Source organism: Andrena cerasifolii, chromosome 6 (assembly GCF_050908995.1).
Source record: "Andrena cerasifolii isolate SP2316 chromosome 6, iyAndCera1_principal, whole genome shotgun sequence".
Taxonomy (NCBI): Eukaryota; Metazoa; Arthropoda; class Insecta; order Hymenoptera; family Andrenidae; genus Andrena; species Andrena cerasifolii.
Window position 1 is genome coordinate 16,833,119 of NC_135123.1, and position 12,537 is coordinate 16,845,655.

At 41.9% G+C, this 12,537-nt stretch overlaps 1 protein-coding gene across 4 annotated transcripts in view; it reads left to right on the plus strand.

Moving 5' to 3' along the window:
* The window catches only part of LOC143369547 (uncharacterized), a 97,215-nt gene that overhangs the window by 44,279 nt on the left and 40,399 nt on the right, over nucleotides 1-12,537 (plus strand). Inside the window, exon 1 of one of the 4 annotated variants that reach the window (XM_076813629.1) lies at nucleotides 5,030-5,246. The exons of the other annotated variants lie outside the window; for them this stretch is intronic. The gene's annotated coding sequence lies outside the window, so the exon portion shown is untranslated. Of the gene's footprint in view, nucleotides 1-5,029; nucleotides 5,247-12,537 lie in introns of those variants that run through there. 4 annotated transcript variants of the gene reach the window in all.

Genomic DNA, 12,537 nt, shown 5'->3' on the forward strand with positions numbered 1-12,537 from the left:
CGACATTAAGTCTCCTAAACCACAAAAAAAACTTTAAAATGTTTACCAGTCTGCACCGCCCTTTTCAAAGCGCATGTACATATTTCATATCAACTTTTTTCAATCTGCATACAAAGCAGTAATAAACATTGGGTAAAAGTATACATCTGAATTTGCTTTCAATTTTTTACAAATAAATAAAACAGAAATCTTTTTTTTACGAAAAACGACTGTCTGTACATACAGTCCCCTTAAACGTCCCTTGTTTAAATATCCCGAGTACCCAGCCGAACTCGACAAAACGACCTTCACTTCCAACTGCAGCGTCCTCAAGCAGCCCAGTAACCTCTGCGACCGCGCAAACAAAAAGCGGTCTCCATTCAAATAGGGCCCAAACACAGCGCCGCGACAGGGTCTACCATTTCCACTCCGGGCCCATCGCCCGTCGGCGAGCCACGCGTTTCCCCTTCGCGGTTGGAACGGCGTAAAAAGTGCCGTCCCAAAAGGGTAAAAAAAAGATTTCGAGGGTTTGAGGGGTTAAAAATACACCGGGCCCGTGATTCACCTGAGCTGCTCGCGCGGACAATAGGGCCCCCGTTCCTCGGGGTACGTGCATCTCCATTGTTTATTTTCGTGCACGCGCACCTTGCTGACCCCCTTACCTTGACCGTGCCGCAACTGAATTCCCCTCGATGACTCCATTGGCGTAACTTCCAGTCGGGAGCCCCTCCTCACCTGTCCTTCCCGCCAACAAGCCGCGGAAAAAGAGAGTTTCCCTGGTAATTCGCGAGGGAATCGAGAATGGCTGCTGGTCGACCTTAGCCGATCGGAATGAAAAATCCGCGCTTTCAAGCGTCAGCGGTTCCCTGGTCGCGGTGACTTCAAGGTGGACGCGAAATTAAAGGAGGAACTCATCGTGCACCTGGGTAATCAATTCGTGCTAGCAGGTATATACACGTCGGTGTCGGGGAACCGGACCTAAATGACGCACGAGGAAAGTTTCGCCGGTGCAATTGGGCTGCGTCTGAAAAATTGCCGTAACCGATGGGTTTCAGGGTAAATCATCCTCGGGTGGCATCGTTGCTGTGATTATAGGTTTTAATGAAAACGTTGGCTCCTTTTTGAAGTACAGAAATGGGGAAATTTAAGTCCTTGTAGAAAACACTGTGAGTGCCAAAACTTTTTTTTTTAAGAGAGAAAAAACCTCCCTTGCTTTAAATTATTTACGAAATTTGATTTGTTTTGATGGCTAAATATGCCTGAGTGTACGATAACCCGAATGCGTCACAAAATTTTATTTTTTGCAATTATACAGTACAAATTCGTGAAAAGAAGAATTGTATTTGTAGAAAACCCCAGTGTACCTGTGCCAGCTCTTAGTTAGGGCCATTTATTTAAATTTGCAAGTATCGCGTTTATCTATCGCTTAATTAGCTCTTACATTGTGTTGAAGAGAAGTGACGTTGGACGTACCAACGGTACCATCTTTTGGCACTATTGGTAGTTCATTTACAAATAGAAATTGTATTAAAATTCTACAATATAGTATTACCAGTGGCTCGTAGAAATACTGAACAAATATCCCTTTAACACTACAAGACGTCGTTATCTGAATCTTATCTCAATATCATGAGTACTGTTCACTTGGGCCTGACAGGCCCCACGTACGTACTATAGGGTTAATGACTTTCAGTAGCTTGCAAATATAATAGTAATAGAAGTAATAATTCACTAAATTTACGAGCAATAACTTGAAAATTTTTAAAGTAATATGATAACCTTGCAGTTGTGGGTGGACCCCCTTTGTTTCCTGGCAACCAATATCTTTAGAGCCAGTCCGCCACTGTAGATAAGTACTCGTAGTAAATATACAATTAGGAAACTACTTAGAATAATTTAACTGCAAAGCAGCGCCATCTCGCACGAATAGATATATGTTATTACGTTTCTGGAAGATAATAGCATTCAATGTTTAACGAATCGAAGACTCGAAGATTAAATTGGCCGTGATGTGATAAAGCCTGGCCACATGCAGGATCATTAATGACAAAGACATCGAGCAGCCAGCCAACAAATTTATGGCCGTTTAAATGTTGAACCGACAACAGAACAGAGTGGTGGCCATAAAAACGTATATTTCAGTCGCGCTGGATTCGTTCATTTGGTCGGCTGACTTGTTGCAGAGAAAATTTACGGGTTCACTCTTGGCGAATGGAAAATTTCCGTGAAACTGGTCCAGTTTAATGGCGCCAATTCCGTAGAAAGAGCTCGAATGTTTGTTCCTTTTTGTATCTAACGCTGCCTTCTTCCACGCGAAGCGAATCTAATCGATGGCTGGCCATCGCGCAAAACGATTCATTGGCTTTTAAGGGCTGCAGTAATCGTTTCGACAAACCCTCCCGTCCCTCGGTCGATTAAGACTGTCGTTCCGGTGGACAATTGGACCATTTGACTCGTGGCTTCCACATTTTATTGTTTTCCATCCAGAAACCAACTGGATTCGATTACAGTTTGAGGTGTAGAAATGGTTTCTAATCGAGTGCTTTCAGGTTTCAGTTCAATTCAATGTAGTTTAAGTTATCTTGTGGGGTCATGCCTAGTTGGCAGACAAAAAGGACGTCGTTTTCGGGAATTTTTTTGTGAAAAATGTGATGTATGTTTCTTACAACTATTTCCTTATTTTAAAGGTACATATATGCAGCAGCGCTCAGTAATTTTTTTATAGGAAAATATTAAAAAATGAACGAATAACAGCTACTCTTCCGGAAGCTATTATTTTTTGGGGTGAGCAGGATTTCTCCGAGCCGGATCATCTGAAATCGAAAGGTGAAGAAGATTTTGTTAGTATATGAGTTTATCTAGTCCATGAACGAAGGATTTTTGTTTTTGATGAAAACTCTATTTTTAATTCACGAAAAACGAACAATTCAGACATCAAAAAATCATGATTTCGCGTTAAACGGTCGCCGTTTTGTCTGAAATTATTTTTTTGAAAAATCCTTCGTTCACGACCCAGATAAACTCATATATTAACAGAATCTTCTTCACTTTCTGATTTCAGATAATCCGGTTCGGAGAAATTCTGCTCACCGCGCAGCGCCATTGTAAAAACAGCTTCCGCGATAGTGGCTGTTATTCCTTCATTATCAAATATTTTCCTATAACAAAATTCCTGAGGGTTGCTGAATATATGTACTTCTAAAATAAGGAAATAGTTCTAGGAAACATACATCACATTTTTCACAAAAAATTCCCGAAAATGACGTTCTTTTTTGTCTGCCAACTAGACATGACCCCTTAACTAATATATTTACTTATTTTTACATGACATGCTGTTTGGATAATGAAAAAATGTAAACTGTAATTATCACTTCGATCTGTTGGTCTCCTAAAAACGATAATAATTGCAAATATATACCGATGCGACCAGTTCGTTGTAGTTCCTTAATAATTGGAATATTTATATTAAATCGTTAAGAAAATAGCAGAATCATAATTTACTCCACACTTTGCCTACAAGGTTCATAAGATTATATTTTACACTTTATTATACAATATCTGTTAAGAAAGAAACTTCTTCTTGGGAAAGAAAGATGCAGAAAAATGCACTAAATACTTGCACGGTACCTATTGATTTTTTTAAAGAGGAATATGAAATAAGAAAATAATGAAGTGTTCTTGGCACTCGCATCGGAAGAGTGGGCAGAAGGTGGCTGAAAGTGAGGGAAAATAGATCAAGCCTTCCCTCTGCCACACTCCGCGCGTATCTTTGATCGTAAAAGAGTCTTATATCGGAAATTCAGCACCTTTCCGGTATAAGAGATAGAGTGAAGGAACTCGAGTGTCATTCTTCTGCCAACTTCCTCCTTCTTTAAAATATCGCCCGCCATCGGTCGATTCGGCACGTTTCTCCACATCCGCCAAACGCGTAAACTTATTTCTGCTTCTCGAGTATGTACTCGCTGAACCTCTGCCCCTTTCTCTACAATTCGTGGACCGGTTCCAAGCGAAATTCCATTTATCATTTTATTAGACTCCCACCTCCCATACTTCGAATTAAACGGATGTTAAAATGGATTCATCCTTTCGAATTTAATTATTTTTATTACTACCACGTCGTCCCGTTATTTTCATTTTAACAAGGAAAAAATTCTGCAAGTTTTGTTACTGAAAAATAATCACACTTCGAATCCTGCGTTAGAAAACTCTCCGTGCAAAGTATCAATGCTTCCTCCAGTCTAACTGCTCAATTTTAAAAACAAAAATATTCAACTATCTCGTTTAGAAATACTGTCAAGCACATTATTAATGGGCTTTTTAAACCCAGACGTTCTCGTTTCCTCCATTGTGCAGAACTTTCCCGCGTCTTCGGGAAAATATTCCGCGACCAGTGCATTCCTGCGACGAAGAACGCAAGGTACCTATACACACCTCGCTCTAGACCCAGCCGAAAGCGAAGAGAGCGCCGAATACCTCGGCATCGGCGAGTAAGCCGAGCGCTCGCCCTCTTTGGCCTCACGGAAGCCGAGCTGTACTCGGTCCACCCAACGCTCGCGCGGAGAGAGGAAACCCGAGTTCGTCGGCCCGCCTCAGCGGGCGCCCACCTTCCGTCACTCCTGTCAATTTACGGTACACAGTAGTGTACTAGATAATAATCGATTTGTCAAGCAGGCCGGCCGCCTCGCCTGCACTCACCGGCGGACGGCGCAATTGTCAATCGATGATTGCGATCGATGCTCGCGAGAGGGCCCGCCCGCGATATAGTTGCACCGGTGCGGTGCGGTGAATGGGCCACGTGCTCCTCCTCGTGGTTGTCCCAGCCGCCCGCCGCGAAGAAAGTGAACGGCGTCCCCGTCGTCCGCTCCAGCCAGGATGTCGTCGACGTAGACGTGGCGCCGCAACACCTGCGGCCCCAGGGGGAGCCTGAGACGCTCCGTCCTCGGCCAGCTGTTGGAGTACCCTCAAGGCGAGGTAAAGCGCCGAGGCAGTGCCGTGGGTGACCGTGGTCAAGAGGAATTCCCGCCTGGACGCTATCTCGTAGCGGAGTTGCTCAGGAGGCATCGCCGGTCACTTCCTCGATCCCCAGAATCACTGGGGGTCCAGCTGCGGGTTGGGCATCCCACCTGGGGACATCAGTGCTCACCTTGCCAAGAAATACCCAGCCGAGAGGTGTCTTCAGGCCGACCGACGCTCCCGGAGGATCAGCGCGGTGGATCGGGAAGGGCTTCCCGCAGAAATCTCCTCACGGAAGTCCTCATCCGTCAGCGGTAAGCCCTCGATACGCGGCAACACCTCCTCTGGGGTTAGCTGGGTGGGTGCCAGCGCTGTAAGAGTCCTGGAAACCAGTGCTCCGGACTCGAGTGGAATGCGGGGTCACGGAGCAAACCCAGTTTCCCTCGCACCTCGTTCCGCGCGACTCCCACCTTTGTTTCCCGGTATGTATCCAGTCAGATTAACGTGGACCGGTCGTCTTTCGTGCCTCAAGCTCCGCGTGACTGATTCCGACACGGAGGGCAAGTCCGCGGCCGAGTCGAGGAGGGCCTTCACCTCGACGGTCCTGCGAGGGTCAACCCTGCCGTTGCCAAAACCGATGCCTGATTCACGCTCATTGCCAGGGCACGTAACTGCTGCAGGCTCGCTTATTATCTGGTCCACTGTTAATCATACGTCTTATATGTACTTGGAGTTGTTAAATAAATTGACAGCAGCGCCTGAAGGTAGGCACCGACGAGGCGGGCCGTCGAACTCGCGTTCCCTTCTCCGGCGCGGCGTCCTCGGGGCCCAGAGGGTCGAAGGCTCCGCTTCCTCGCTGAAGCCGCAAAATTGGACGCTCTCTTCGCTTTCGACTGGAAGCGCTCGAGTGATCCGAACTCACTGCGTTGGCCATTCTTAAGGGGGTATACCCGTTTGAACCCTCGGAAAATGTATACATTTTGTGGATTTTTTTACAAGTCAACGGTTTGATGCAGATTTCCCGTTTTTTAACTATGTTTACATAGTATTATGAACTACTTATAAAAAAAGTTTCAGTTAAAAAACTATTGTTTTTCGGAAGTTACGGATACATGTCCGAAAGTCTCTCGATTTTAGACGGCTAAACGGTGGCCCTAAAAACTCGCGCTACGTTCAACCAATTTACTTCAAATTTTGCATGCAGAATCATTATAAGATTCCACATCGTCCAACGACGGCGATTTTGAAAATTTTGAAAAATAAAGAAATGGTGAGAGATCAAAGGTAAAGTTAAATTTTTCTAAGAGAAAAATCCACCTTTTTCCTTTATAAATAATAAACGGGGAATCGAAATAAAAAAGCCTTCGTTGGACGATGCGGAATCTTATTATGATTCTGCATGCAAAATTGGAAGTGAATTGGTTGAACGTAGCGCGAGTTTTTAGGGCCACCGTTTAGCCGTCTAAAATCGAGAGACTTTCGGACATGTATCCGTAACTTCCGAAAAACAATAGTTTTTTAACTGAAACTTTTTTTATAAGTAGTTCATAATACTATGTAAACATAGTTAAAAAACGGGAAATCTGCATCAAACCGTTGACTTGTAAAAAAATCCACAAAATGTATACATTTTCCGAGGGTTCAAACGGGTATACCCCCTTAACCATTATTTTCACACGAACCCGACTCAAGTCTAAATCGACATTCTTCGGCGTGGATCGCGAAGGGGTCGTAAAATTAGTGCGAGGTCGTGGAATACTTTCCAGCGTCGGAAAATTCTGCGTATAAAATTTGTGTAGCTACCGAGAGAGGGAACTATTCTGTCGCGACCCACGGAAACGGGAGACTCGATAATCGCCGACGTGGTGAGTCAGGAACATTCGAGCGAGGGGTTCGCTTTACTCCGGTCGAAAATGAAGAGCGTAAGTTGAACATTCTTATAATTTCAAGGAAGAAATTAGGTACGTCATATCGATGAAGATCTTTCTACTGTAGATATATATTTTCAATATTTTTACCAATAGATAACCAATGAGAGAGTGCGATCTGTAAACAAAAAGGTGAAATTTGAAGTCGTTGCTAATTTTTGATCCGTGCAAATGGTTAATCGGCTATTATAATATTAGCTCGAATGGCAATATTGCAATTACAAAGTTGTCAGGCGTACGCGCGATTTGTATCTCATTCCGAGCCGGAAGTGGGTCATATCACAGGCACGATTGCACGAGTTCAGATTTTTATGGCACAGTGATTGTGTTTCGTTACGAGGAAACAGCCGCGAGAGGCATTTATTGCTGTGACAATAAAATCCCTGCATACCACATAAACGAGTCGAAGGGAAGCAAACACCATAAATCTTCTTAGTCCAGAAATTGTGTTTTAGGTAACTGCCAGCAGCAAATTGTGCTCAGCTAAATTGTTATCGCAAGTGTATTGGCTAGGCTACATAAAACGTTGGAAGATATCGTCTCGTAAAGTTCCTAAGAATAGAGACAAAATTACTGTCTCCGGCTTTAGACTCCAGTGGGCCCTTTTACGAGACGCGTGCCTTTCTCTTTCTTCGCTCAATGAAACCTGGAAATTTTGCGTTTACAGCTACTGCCCTTGGAAACTAGCAACATTTATTTGAAACATTCATCCGTAGGTACTTTGTATCGTTGCGAAACTGCTACTTAAAATATCTCTCAGGAAAATCTTAAGACGAGGGTGATACAAGTGAAAACGAGCCTATTTTTAACTAGACATCATTTTATCTGATATTTAAAACAGTGTACATGTGAAAATGACCATTGTTCTCAGTGGCATTATTTATTTAATACTTCATCTTCCTCTAAGTACTCTCGAATGAAGTCGACAATTTAATCGCTGTAACTTTGTGCGAAGTATTAATCTGTAGCGGTAGGGCATTAATTTCTTCGTTAACCCTGTGTGAAATTCCTATCTCGCGATACAGCCACGCTCGTGGCTATTAGAAGTTGCCGACAGACAAGGGCCTTTCGAATAGGTACTACTTGACCACGATTGCGATATTCCTTGACCCAAGATAACCCGCACGAGGTGTACCACTAGACTCGGTTCGAGTGCGTTGGAGTAATTATCGCGGGGCCATTTACGAGCACAAAGGATATTCGCCGCTGGCCATCCCGTTAATTAAGAGATACTGCAACAATTATCAACAACCAGAGCAACGTTTCCCAAGTCTGCTCGCGCCGCTCTTCTTCCTCTTCCTTCGCGTCGCTGCTCCTTTTTTTATGGGCTTGGTACTAACCTACGACTCTAAAAATCTGCTTACCCGCGGTGTTAATTTACAAGGTAAAATTCACTTTCTTCGTGGAGCTTACTGTACCACAAAATTTTCCTTTTTCGTGGAACTAATGGCACTTTTATGGCTCTAAAGTTCCTCTTCCATTGAGCTGATTATGAAACAAAAATGTTGCTTTTCGCGGGGCTTATTTTACGACAAAATTCTCCTTTTATTGTGGAAATGATGTCACTTGTACAACTCTGGAGTTCTTCTTTTCCATCAAGCTTTTGGCACCACAAAGCTTCCTTTTTTAACAAATTGCAAAGTGCAATTATTCTCCTTTTCCACGGAGCTGATTGCGAGCAAACTTCTTTCTTTCCATAGAACTATAATGATAGCCACGGAAGAATTCTCTTCTTTCATAATGCTGGTGGTAGATCTTCTCATTCGAAGCACACAAGCGATCCTCCTGTCCTAGTGACTTTTAACACCTTGACGACTGCTGTCATGCAATCCTGCCTTTTCTCTTCCTATCAATACGTCGCACATCACTTAAATTACCATGACATCCACGTTCATATTTTCAATATAATAATATTCCTACCATCTTCACTGTAATTTCCAAGAGCCAGTCAATCTGAAACAGTATTTCGTTCGTTCAAAAACAATTGCCAATTCAGACAAATTCACAATTCCAGATAAAGCACCACCGTAACATAAAAAAGTGCCCTTTGCGAAAGTATCACATCGTTTCAAGATATCCATCTAAATAAATCAAGTGGATTAAATATCACTAATAAAAGTCTATAGTAACAATCCTCCCGGATCCATGACAATATCGAACTTCAAATTCTGAGACCAAGAATCCACTTAGAAGCGTCTGCTTCAAACTGAGCGACCACCAAAACCGCGGCTACTGCCAGAAAGCAATCGCTTAATTAAAAATTACTTAAGAGAAGCTCCCATTGTATGCCCAGATGCATCTCGTTCTACTCGGTTGGAGTTAATAGCGCGTGAAATGTGCTCTTATTGCGTTGAGTTCGTTCTCGTTTGTCATTAAGTCATCGCGCGATTACTCGTTTACGGCACCGTTGTTCGCGGAGTTCTAAATACGCGGAGATAATCAGTGTGAAGCGTCCGCCGATGTCGAGTGGAAGCTTCCCAAGAAGCAAGTAAATGGCGGCTTGCAGGTTGGCTCGATTAACAGTGGATCTATCTCTCGCATCTGATTTTCTCGTACAGGCGAGCGTCGGATCGAACGAAATTAATCGACTGCCACCTTTACTCTGCTTAGCTCCTCCGTGAATTAATTTTCGCACCCAGTATATGTTTAGCAGGTGATCTTTCACAACGATGAAGATAATTCTGATGGCGGTCTGTAGTAACGTTTTATGGAAATTAACTCCTTGCTCCATTTTTCCTCTTAACTGCCTCGACTTACTACGCGGTACATATAATTGCAGTGAAAATTATTTAGGATAAGGAAAGACTGCGGAAGGAGCGCGTTGTATTCTTTATTCCGTGGTGCGTAATAGTGATTGTATACGATTTTATTGCTGTCTACCTGGCGCCCCCTCTTTTTCTTCCTTTTATTGCTAGTAACTTAGGTAAAGGCACCACTGAAGAATTGAATGGCATCGTAAAACGATTATTATGACGTTTCCCTACGGTCAGATAAATGGCAGTTGCTTGTTGATAGACTCAGCTAAGTGGCAATTATGTCGCTGTTTCTGTTTTGTACTCCGGTAAACACGATATTCGTGGGGGTGATTAGAAACATGTGGTTGCTAATGCATTGTTTACTGTTACAATAGTAACCATTCATCGCAGGCATAGAAAAAGTTCTGGAGCTTTTTTAATAGGTTCCATTTAAAGCATGGACCGCGGAACTTCTTTAAAAATGTTCTCACATTGTAAGTTCCCAAGAGAACCGATAAAATAAAAGTTCTTTAAAATAAAGGTTCTAGTTGGAATGGAACTTATAAAATATAGAAATAAAAGATTTTCTATGACAGGAACAGATATTTTGTTCACCAATATTAAAAAAGTTCTCAATCGTTGTAACAAACACTGAATACTATTCAATGGATAGTACTGCAACAGTATTAAATAATTATTACAGTTAAATTGATATTCTGAATGCGTTATTTATTTGCAATACTTATCTACGTAGATATTTTAGAATCTGTATAATAAAAGTTCCATGGAAACAAGTTACATTAGAACGTTTATTAAGAATGTTTTCATAAGATAAAGAATACTTGTGTTATGATTTTCATACGTTTTATTAAATAAACGTATGAAGAACATGATATTATATTGTTAAATAAAACTAGTACCTAATAGTTTAGTACTTTTCTTTATCTTATGAAAACTTTTTTAATAAATGTTTTAATCTAACTTGTTTCCATGGAACTTTTATTATATAGGTTCTAAAATATCTATTCCATGAGAACACTTTTTAAAAAAATTCCACAGGCACAGATATTTTCTTAAACGAAACATATAAGTTCTAACAGAATTTTTTTTAACAACGAGGGCTCGAGAACTTTTTCGACCCCCGAATGAAAGTGCCTTTCGTATGCAAAGTTTAATACTAACTGTACTTTAAATATAAAGTTCAGCTCACACCTAAAACTGAAATAAAACTTTAACTTTAACTATAGGTACAGTTCTCAGAAAGATTTTCAGCTAGAAATTCGAAATTATTATTACACACCCGTAATACAATACACGTGTTCAAAGTTTAAACGACTATCATGTTCCCAATGCTATTACATTCTATAAAAATAAGACTTGTTGCGAAGCTCACAAGTTATCTCTCATGAGAGGGCCCTTACTTCAAAAAGGGTAAACAATAAACTGCTTGGCCTATATTCTCCATAAAAGACACATTCATAATAATTATACCAGCAACATATTCGATCGAGAAATAAGGCACATTAATTAATCAATCTATTGACTCTGTACGAATGTCAACAAAATTTCTGCAAGTCCTCATCGTGAAGTAGGTTCATCACACCCATCGGAACGTAAATATATACACACAGGGTGTCCCGTAATATGCGGGGCCCACTTGAAGAATGAATTAAATATTTGAAAATAATAAAAAAGAATCATATTCGAGTCGAATTCACTGCAACTACTACGCAGCAAGTCTGCGCATGATATTTTTATTATTTTCAAATACTGAACCCATCCAAGAAGCAAGTCCCATATATTACGGGCCACCCTGTGCGTATGCTCGCGTAGGAATGGTATCAAGTGTTCGTGGCACGTTGCGACCAAATGTTGCGCGCCTGGGACGACAGAAAAATCTCCAGTGGTATGTACCGTGTGTCGTCAGACGAGATTTCGCGTTGCGCGAGGCATCCGCAATCTCGCGCGCCTCCATTCGATCCTGCCGAGATTCGAATTCCTTCGAATCAATTTTTCACGGCCACTTTCTAAATTCTCGCATGGACGACACGTGGATAAACGAACGCTGGACGGGGGCAGTAAAAGATGACGCGATAGAAGGCTGGCGGAAAAGCTGCGCACCGTACTGCAAAGGTACCTTTTGCGATTTGTACGTGGAAGAGTCGTGGATCAGGATGCTTGGTCAAAGACGTGGTTTTAATGTTCACGCAGCGTCTCCGAACTGGTGTGTACCACCAGTGAAAGGAGGCGATTCCGCGTGAGAAAATGATTATAAATGTAGGATAATATTTCTTTACACCAGACTTACAATTAGTGTTTGTGATTCGTAGCAGATGGTGCAATCGATTTCACGTGGAAAGATGAGTACGGAATGTGGAATAAAATTCTTTAGTACCGTCAGAAAATGTTATTCTGTATTCCCTGGTGACAACCCACCTTGAAATAAAATTTTCCTACATTATTGCTACGAACTCAATATCGGAAAAAAATGTGGGTTAGTCCGTTTTTGCTGTCCAGGCCTCAATTACACTAATGCTGTTTAAACTGAAATATTATTCTCGAAAATTCAGTATGTTGGTAGAATTTGAAATTGGCTTTGAGCACTCTGTGGAAATAAACTTAAAAGATGATTTTTTCCACGTTGGGAACTCACCCCCACATCCTCAGTTGTTTCTTAACCCTCTGTCCGCGGTGCCCGGATCCTTTTGGACCAAGACGCAACGTCGTCGAGTTTAATAATAAACAGTAACACAGAAAACCTTGGAAATCGAACAAATGAATTATTTTAACAAAAAGAATGTCATTTAAAACGCATGTAGTAGGATAATTACCCAGCTTTCCACTTCCTTGTGATCTGGATTATCCCCATAAAGAAGTGTCACTGATTTTTTAAAAAATCTGGCTCGCATATCACGATGACTCGTATTCATAATTCTACCTCG